Source organism: Oncorhynchus mykiss, chromosome 19 (assembly GCF_013265735.2).
Source record: "Oncorhynchus mykiss isolate Arlee chromosome 19, USDA_OmykA_1.1, whole genome shotgun sequence".
Lineage (NCBI taxonomy): Eukaryota > Metazoa > Chordata > Actinopteri > Salmoniformes > Salmonidae > Oncorhynchus > Oncorhynchus mykiss.
In genome coordinates this window covers 2993877-3002375 of record NC_048583.1, presented here as the reverse complement: position 1 = coordinate 3002375, position 8499 = coordinate 2993877, and the positions used below count along the sequence as shown (strand labels likewise).

General features: G+C 52.3%; 1 protein-coding gene and 1 long non-coding RNA gene across 2 annotated transcripts in view; both read right to left on the bottom strand.

Moving 5' to 3' along the window:
- LOC118941397 (scavenger receptor cysteine-rich type 1 protein M130-like) overlaps window positions 1–8499 on the bottom strand; it is a 114094-nt gene that overhangs the window by 681 nt on the left and 104914 nt on the right. The gene's annotated exons all lie outside the window — the stretch shown is intronic.
- On the bottom strand, window positions 1520–2554 carry LOC118941407. Its single transcript, XR_005037624.1, has 3 exons — window positions 2525–2554; window positions 1985–2293; window positions 1520–1563 (listed from the first exon to the last, which is right to left on the bottom strand). It is a non-coding gene; the product is annotated as an uncharacterized LOC118941407 (long non-coding RNA).

The following is an 8499-nucleotide window of genomic DNA, read 5'->3' as shown; positions in this document are numbered from 1 at the left end:
TGAGGGGACTGATCATCATCACATAGATCTGTGGGGAAAAAAAAGTCTGGTTCATGTTCAGTTACCTGTGATGGTGAGGGAGAGGAGCTCACTCTCAGAGGAGAAGCTATGAGAGAAAACATAATTGTCATAAACACAGCTGTAGTTCCCTTGGTGGGAGTCATCTGCAGCAGGGAAGAGGAAGGCAGCAGAGTGATTGACAGCTGGCTGGGTCTGGGTTCTGTTGGAGCCGGTGAACGTGAGGAGGAAGGAGCCTCCTGGGTACTGTGGCTGAGTGGAGCAGGTGATGGTGAAGTTGTAGCCCCTGAACATCTTGGGCCCCTGGTGGCCCCTGGAGACCCCTCCCATTGAGTCAGTCAGGAAGATATCAGGCTGGACCAGGAGATCTGTAACAATAAAAGAGAACAAGAAAAACCTCTTCAACTAGTTTCCTATAGATGATGACAATAACATCAGCATGTAACAGTGCCAGCCACCCTCCCTCTCAGGGCAACATGAGTAGTGGGCCTACAGTCACTGAGACAACATATGTTGATATCAGGCTGAAGCAGGACATCTGGAACAAGAGGAGAGAAAAAGAAAACGTAGCTCCTCAACTACTTTCCTCATTTAGATGTGACAATAATATGACATGTGACAGTGGTAGTGAGTAGAGACGTTCACTGAGATAACACTCAAATACAAAGCATTCTGGGATATTTAAGTTGTATTTGATTCCTACTTGACTGAGTGATCTATTTAGTAAAGCAGACTTACAAGCTAAACAGTCATCATGAGAGGTGCAGAGGAAGTTGTATGAATGAAGGAAATCAGTTGAATGTAATTATAATATGTTATAATATGTTGTTATTACCTGAGCAGATCACTGTGAATCCAGGAAGGAGATCCTCTGATCTTCTACACTCCCTCAGTGAAGACTCAGACCAAGAACAGGAAACTACAAACCCTATAGTGGTGTTTCCAGGAAGTACTGAAACAGTGGAGCCACAACCCAGCTGTCTACACACTACTGCAACTACATCCTCCTGGTCCCAGTCTTCAGTTCCCACAGTCCTCCACTCTCCCTGGTCGTACCACTCCACTCCACCAGCACAGCGACTGTCTCCTCCCACCAGCCTCACATCATCAGGCTCTGAGAAAAGAAAAGAGAGAGACAGTAATCTTACTATTTTCTCACTAAAACACACCTATATTGGATCTCATATTCTTCACTCCAGGTGAGAAACAATGTTGACTGAGTGACAAACTGTTTCTTACCTGAGCAGGTGAGTCCAACAGCATTACCAGGTAGGCAGGTGTTGTTCTCTCTGTCTGAGGTGTCACAGTCCAGGAGAAGGGACTCTTTGCCTTTACACTGGAACTCTTTATCCCAGGTCTGACCCTCACCTTCTCCATAGAGCCCCCCCTGTAGAGCTGCAGGAGCCCCACAGCCAACATCCCTACAGACTACCTCTGCATCCTGCCGGTCAAAGTCAGCTTCACACACTGAGGCCCAGGACTGATTGGACTTCACCTCCACTCTCCCAGAGCAGAGACCAGCTCCATCCACAAGCCGCACAGACTCTGGAGAAAAAGAGTTGGTTGAACATTCAATCCGTTTTGTTGATGACACTGTCAAGGACTAAACACAAATATGTTGGATAAAAGATTGTAGTTTGCTATGTTTGATACTGTAAGAGGTAGAAATGGGTTCTTAGTCACTCAGGATCAGGTTGGGAATAATGCAGGCAGGAGACAGGAATAAGTTCACTTCACTTTATAGAAAATAAACAGCTGGACATCCATCAGGCAGCTTCACTTCAGTACCATCTGAACTACAATGATCTGCCCATGAACATCTCCCATAAACCAATATGACAAACACAAATATAATGTTTAACTACATCTGACATCTCTCCCTCTATTTAAATGAAATAAAAACACATAAAACATGATCCATGGTAATATTGTATAAATAAATCTCTCAATATGACCAGTCTCTTACCTGAACAGGTCACATGATGATAATATCCACCATCACAGACACCAGGTCCTCCTATGATGTCACACTGTCTAATAGAAGACTCATCTCCATAGCAACTACTATATAGTGTGACTCCTCTTCTTCCATCTTCAAACAGAGGTCCTCTAGATTCAGCTACAGGATTCCCACAGTCCAGCTCTCTACACACAACCTTAACCTCTCTCATGCTCCACCACCCAGTACATAGACCTGACCACTCTCCTCTGTAGAAGGCTTCCACTGTCCCAGAACAGGAAGTGGTCCCATTCACCAGTCTGACTGAGAGTTCAGCTGTAAACAGCAGAGAGGAAAACACAGTGGTGAGGACAGATGATGACAGTGATTCTGTTATTCTAACAGCAGTAACGCTTTGTGGTTGACAAGAATTAGTAGTTCCATAAAACACTACTTGTTATTGGGTTTTAGAATGGTTTGTATGGACACATGAATTTCTCCTTGTGGGATAATAAAGTTGACTAATATTGAACTGCTATAATCACTGTAGATTTATACTCTACCTACCTGGTGGACTGACGCGTTGAGCCTGGAGATCTGAGGAGAAAGAGAGAGACAGAGGAGAAAGAGAGAGAAAGAGACAGAGAGAAAGAGAGAAACAAATTGAGAAAGGGAGGAGTCAGAGGAAGAGAGAGACAGAGGTTAAATGAACATCAACATGACCTTTCATGATGTGATGGGGAAGACAGGCTTATCGTTGGTATGGTGCATCAACACCCATGTGTACATACACTATATATACAAAAGTATGTGGACACCCCTTCAAATTAGTGGATTCTATTTCAGCCACACCCCTTCATAGGGGTCAATAATACAGATAAACAGCTACATTCTCCATAGGGGTCAATAATACAGATAAACAGCTACATTCTCCATAGGGGTCAATAATACAGATAAACAGCTACATTCTCCATAGGGGTCAATAATACAGATAAACAGCTACATTCTCCATAGGGGTCAATAATACTGATAAACAGCTACATTCTCCATAGGGTTCAATAATACAGATAAACAGCTACATTCTCCATATGGGTCAATAATACAGATATACAGCTACATTCTCCATAGGGGTCAATAATACAGATAAACAGCTACATTCTCCATAGGGGTCAATAATACAGATAAACAGCTACATTCTCCATAGGGGTCAGTAATACAGATAAACAGCTACATTCTCCATAGATGTCAATAATACAAATAAACAGCTACATTCTCCATAGGGGTCAATAATACAGATAAACAGCTACATTCTCCATAGGGGTCAATAATACAGATAAACAGCTATATTCTCCATAGGGGTCAGTAATACAGATAAACAGCTACATTCTCCATAGAGGTCAGTAATACAGAAAAACAGCTACATTCTCCATAGGGGTCCATAATACAGATAAACAGCTACATTCTCCATAGAGGTCAATAATACAGATAAACAGCTACATTCTCCATAGGGGTCAATAATACAGATAAACAGCTACATTCTCCATAGGGGTCAGTAATACAGATAAACAGCTACATTCTCCATAGAGGTCAATAATACAGATAAACAGCTACATTCTCCATAGGGGTCAATAATACAAATAAACAGCTACATTCTCCATAGGGGTCAATAATACAGATAAACAGCTACATTCTCCATAGGGGTCAATAATACAGATAAACAGCTACATTCTCCATTGGGGTCAATAATACAGATAAACAGTTACATTCTCCATAGAGGTCAATAATACAGATAAACAGCTACATTCTCCATAGGGGTCAATAATACAGATAAACAGCTACATTCTCCATAGGGGTCAGTAATACAGATAAACAGCTACATTCTCCATAGATGTCAATAATACAAATAAACAGCTACATTCTCCATAGGGGTCAATAATACAGATAAACAGCTACATTCTCCATAGGGGTCAATAATACAGATAAACAGCTACATTCTCCATTGGGGTCAATAATACAGATAAACAGTTACATTCTCCATAGAGGTCAATAATACAGATAAACAGCTACATTCTCCATAGGGGTCAATAATACAGATAAACAGTTACATTCTCCATAGAGGTCAATAATACAGATAAACGGTCCAACGGTACACCAGAGATATCAACACCATACCACTCCTGGTTACTATGACTAGACCATATCAACACCATACCACTCCTGGTTACTATGACTAGACCATATAGACACCATACCACTCCTGGTTACTATGACTAGACAATATCAACACCATACCACTCCTGGTTACTATGACTAGACCATATCAACACCATACCACTCCTGGTTACTATGACTAGACCATATCAACACCATACCACTCCTGGTTACTATGACTACACCATATCAACACCATACCACTCCTGGTTACTATGACTAGACAATATCAACACCATACCACTCCTGGTTACTATGACTAGACCATATCAACACCATACCACTCCTGGTTACTATGACTAGACCATATCAACACTATACCACTCCTGGTTACTTTGACACAAGGCTTTATTTTCCCAGTCTCTGTTTTCTTGTTCTCCCGGTTTTGACCCTTGACCCTGACTCTGAGCCCGCCTGCCTGACCACTCTGCCTGTCCTGACTCTGAGCCCACCTGCCTGCCCTGACTCTGAGCCCGCCTGCCTGACCACTCTGCCTGCCTTGACTCTGAGCTCGCCTGCCTGACCACTCTGCCTGTCAAGACTCTGAGCCCACCTGCCTGACCACTCTGCCTGTCCTGACTCTGAGCCCGCCTGCCTGACCACTCTGCCTGTCCTGACTCTGAGCCCACCTGCCTGACCACTCTGCCTGTCCTGACTCTGAGCCCGCCTGCCTGACCACTCTGCCTGTCCTGACTCTGAGCCCACCTGCCTGACCACTCTGCCTGTCCTGACTCTGAGCCCACCTGCCTGACCACTCTGCCTGTCCTGACTCTGAGCACACCTGCCTGATCACTCTGCCTGCCCTGACTCTGAGCCCACCTGCCTGACCACTCTGCCTGTCCTGACTCTGAGCCCACCTGCCTGACCACTCTGCCTGTCCTGACTCTGAGCCCACCTGCCTGACCACCCTGCCTGTCCTGACTCTGAGCACACCTGCCTGATCACTCTGCCTGCCCTGACTCTGAGCCCACCTGCTTGACCACTCTGCCTGTCCTGACTCTGAGCCCACCTGCCTGCCCTGACTCTGAGCCCACCTGCCTGACCACTCTGCCTGCCCTGACTCTGAGCCCGCCTGCCTGACCACTCTGCCTGCCCTGACTCTGAGCCCGCCTGCCTTACCACTCTGCCTGCCCTGACTCTGAGCCCGCCTGCCTGACCACTCTGCCTGCCCTGACTCTGAGCCCACCTACCTGACCACTCTGCCTGCCCTGACTCTGAGCCCACCTGCCTGGCCACTCTGCCTGCCCTGAACCTGTGCCCACCTGCCTGACCACTCTGCCTGCCCTGACTCTGAGCCCACCTGCCTGTCCTGACTCTGAGCCCGCCTGCCTGACCACTCTGCCTGTCCTGACTCTGAGCCCACCTGCCTGCCCTAACTCTGAGCCCACCTGCCTGACCACTCTGCCTGTCCTGACTCTGAGCCCGCCCGCCTGCCTGACCCTGAGCCCACCTGCCTGTCCTGACTCTGAGCCCACCTGCCTGTCCTGACTCTGAGCCCACCTGCCTGACCACTCTGCCTGTCCTGACCCTGAGCCCACCTGCCTGACCACTCTGCCTGTCCTGACTCTGAGCACACCTGCCTGATCACTCTGCCTGCCCTGACTCTGAGCCCACCTGCCTGACCACTCTGCCTGTCCTGACTCTGAGCCCACCTGCCTGACCACTCTGCCTGTCCTGACTCTGAGCCCACCTGCCTGACCACCCTGCCTGTCCTGACTCTGAGCACACCTGCCTGATCACTCTGCCTGCCCTGACTCTGAGCCCACCTGCTTGACCACTCTGCCTGTCCTGACTCTGAGCCCACCTGCCTGCCCTGACTCTGAGCCCACCTGCCTGACCACTCTGCCTGCCCTGACTCTGAGCCCGCCTGCCTGACCACTCTGCCTGCCCTGACTCTGAGCCCGCCTGCCTTACCACTCTGCCTGCCCTGACTCTGAGCCCGCCTGCCTGACCACTCTGCCTGCCCTGACTCTGAGCCCACCTACCTGACCACTCTGCCTGTCCTGACTCTGAGCACACCTGCCTGATCACTCTGCCTGCCCTGACTCTGAGCCCACCTGCCTGACCACTCTGCCTGTCCTGACTCTGAGCCCACCTGCCTGACCACTCTGCCTGTCCTGACTCTGAGCCCACCTGCCTGACCACCCTGCCTGTCCTGACTCTGAGCACACCTGCCTGATCACTCTGCCTGCCCTGACTCTGAGCCCACCTGCTTGACCACTCTGCCTGTCCTGACTCTGAGCCCACCTGCCTGCCCTGACTCTGAGCCCACCTGCCTGACCACTCTGCCTGCCCTGACTCTGAGCCCGCCTGCCTGACCACTCTGCCTGCCCTGACTCTGAGCCCGCCTGCCTTACCACTCTGCCTGCCCTGACTCTGAGCCCGCCTGCCTGACCACTCTGCCTGCCCTGACTCTGAGCCCACCTACCTGACCACTCTGCCTGCCCTGACTCTGAGCCCACCTGCCTGGCCACTCTGCCTGCCCTGAACCTGTGCCCACCTGCCTGACCACTCTGCCTGCCCTGACTCTGAGCCCACCTGCCTGTCCTGACTCTGAGCCCGCCTGCCTGACCACTCTGCCTGTCCTGACTCTGAGCCCACCTGCCTGCCCTAACTCTGAGCCCACCTGCCTGACCACTCTGCCTGTCCTGACTCTGAGCCCGCCCGCCTGCCTGACCCTGAGCCCACCTGCCTGTCCTGACTCTGAGCCCACCTGCCTGTCCTGACTCTGAGCCCACCTGCCTGACCACTCTGCCTGTCCTGACCCTGAGCCCACCTGCCTGACCACTCTGCCTGTCCTGACTCTGAGCACACCTGCCTGATCACTCTGCCTGCCCTGACTCTGAGCCCACCTGCCTGACCACTCTGCCTGTCCTGACTCTGAGCCCACCTGCCTGACCACTCTGCCTGTCCTGACTCTGAGCCCACCTGCCTGACCACCCTGCCTGTCCTGACTCTGAGCACACCTGCCTGATCACTCTGCCTGCCCTGACTCTGAGCCCACCTGCTTGACCACTCTGCCTGTCCTGACTCTGAGCCCACCTGCCTGCCCTGACTCTGAGCCCACCTGCCTGACCACTCTGCCTGCCCTGACTCTGAGCCCGCCTGCCTGACCACTCTGCCTGCCCTGACTCTGAGCCCGCCTGCCTTACCACTCTGCCTGCCCTGACTCTGAGCCCGCCTGCCTGACCACTCTGCCTGCCCTGACTCTGAGCCCACCTACCTGACCACTCTGCCTGCCCTGACTCTGAGCCCACCTGCCTGGCCACTCTGCCTGCCCTGAACCTGTGCCCACCTGCCTGACCACTCTGCCTGCCCTGACTCTGAGCCCACCTGCCTGTCCTGACTCTGAGCCCGCCTGCCTGACCACTCTGCCTGTCCTGACTCTGAGCCCACCTGCCTGCCCTAACTCTGAGCCCACCTGCCTGACCACTCTGCCTGTCCTGACTCTGAGCCCGCCCGCCTGCCTGACCCTGAGCCCACCTGCCTGTCCTGACTCTGAGCCCACCTGCCTGTCCTGACTCTGAGCCCACCTGCCTGACCACTCTGCCTGTCCTGACCCTGAGCCCACCTGCCTGACCACTCTGCCTGTCCTGACTCTGAGCCCACCTGCCTGACTCTGAGCCCATCTGCCTGACCACTCTGCCTGTTCTGACTCTGAGCCCACCTGCCTGAGTCTGAGCCCACCTGCCTGACCCTGAGCCTGTCCTGACTCTGAACCCGCCTGCCTGACCACTCTGCCTGTCCTGACTCTGAGCCCACCTGCGTGATCACTCTGCCTGCCCTGACTCTGAGCCCACCTGCCTGACCACTCTGCCTGTCCTGACTCTGAGCCCACCTGCCTGATCACTCTGCCTGTCCTAACTCTGAGCCCACCTGCGTGATCACTCTGCCTGCCCTGACCCTGAGCCCACCTGCCTGACCCTGAGCCCACCTGCCTGACCCCACCTGCCTGACCACTCTGCCTGTCCTGACTCTGAGCCCACCTGCCTGACCACTCTGCCTGTCCTGACTCTGAGCCCACCAGCCTGACCACTCTGCCTGTCCTGACTCTGAGACCACCTGCCTGACCACTCTGCCTGTCCTGACTCTGAGCCCACCTGCCAGACCACTCTGCCTGTCCTGACTCTGAGCCCACCTGCCTGATCACTCTGCCTGTCCTAACTCTGAGCCCGCCTGCGTGATCACTCTGCCTGCCCTGACTCTGAGCCCACCTGCCTGACCACTCTGCCTGTCCTGACTCTGAGCTCGCCTGCCTGACCACTCTGCCTGCCCTGACTCTGAGCCCGCTGCCTGACCATTCTGCCTGTAATGACCCTGAGCCCACCTGC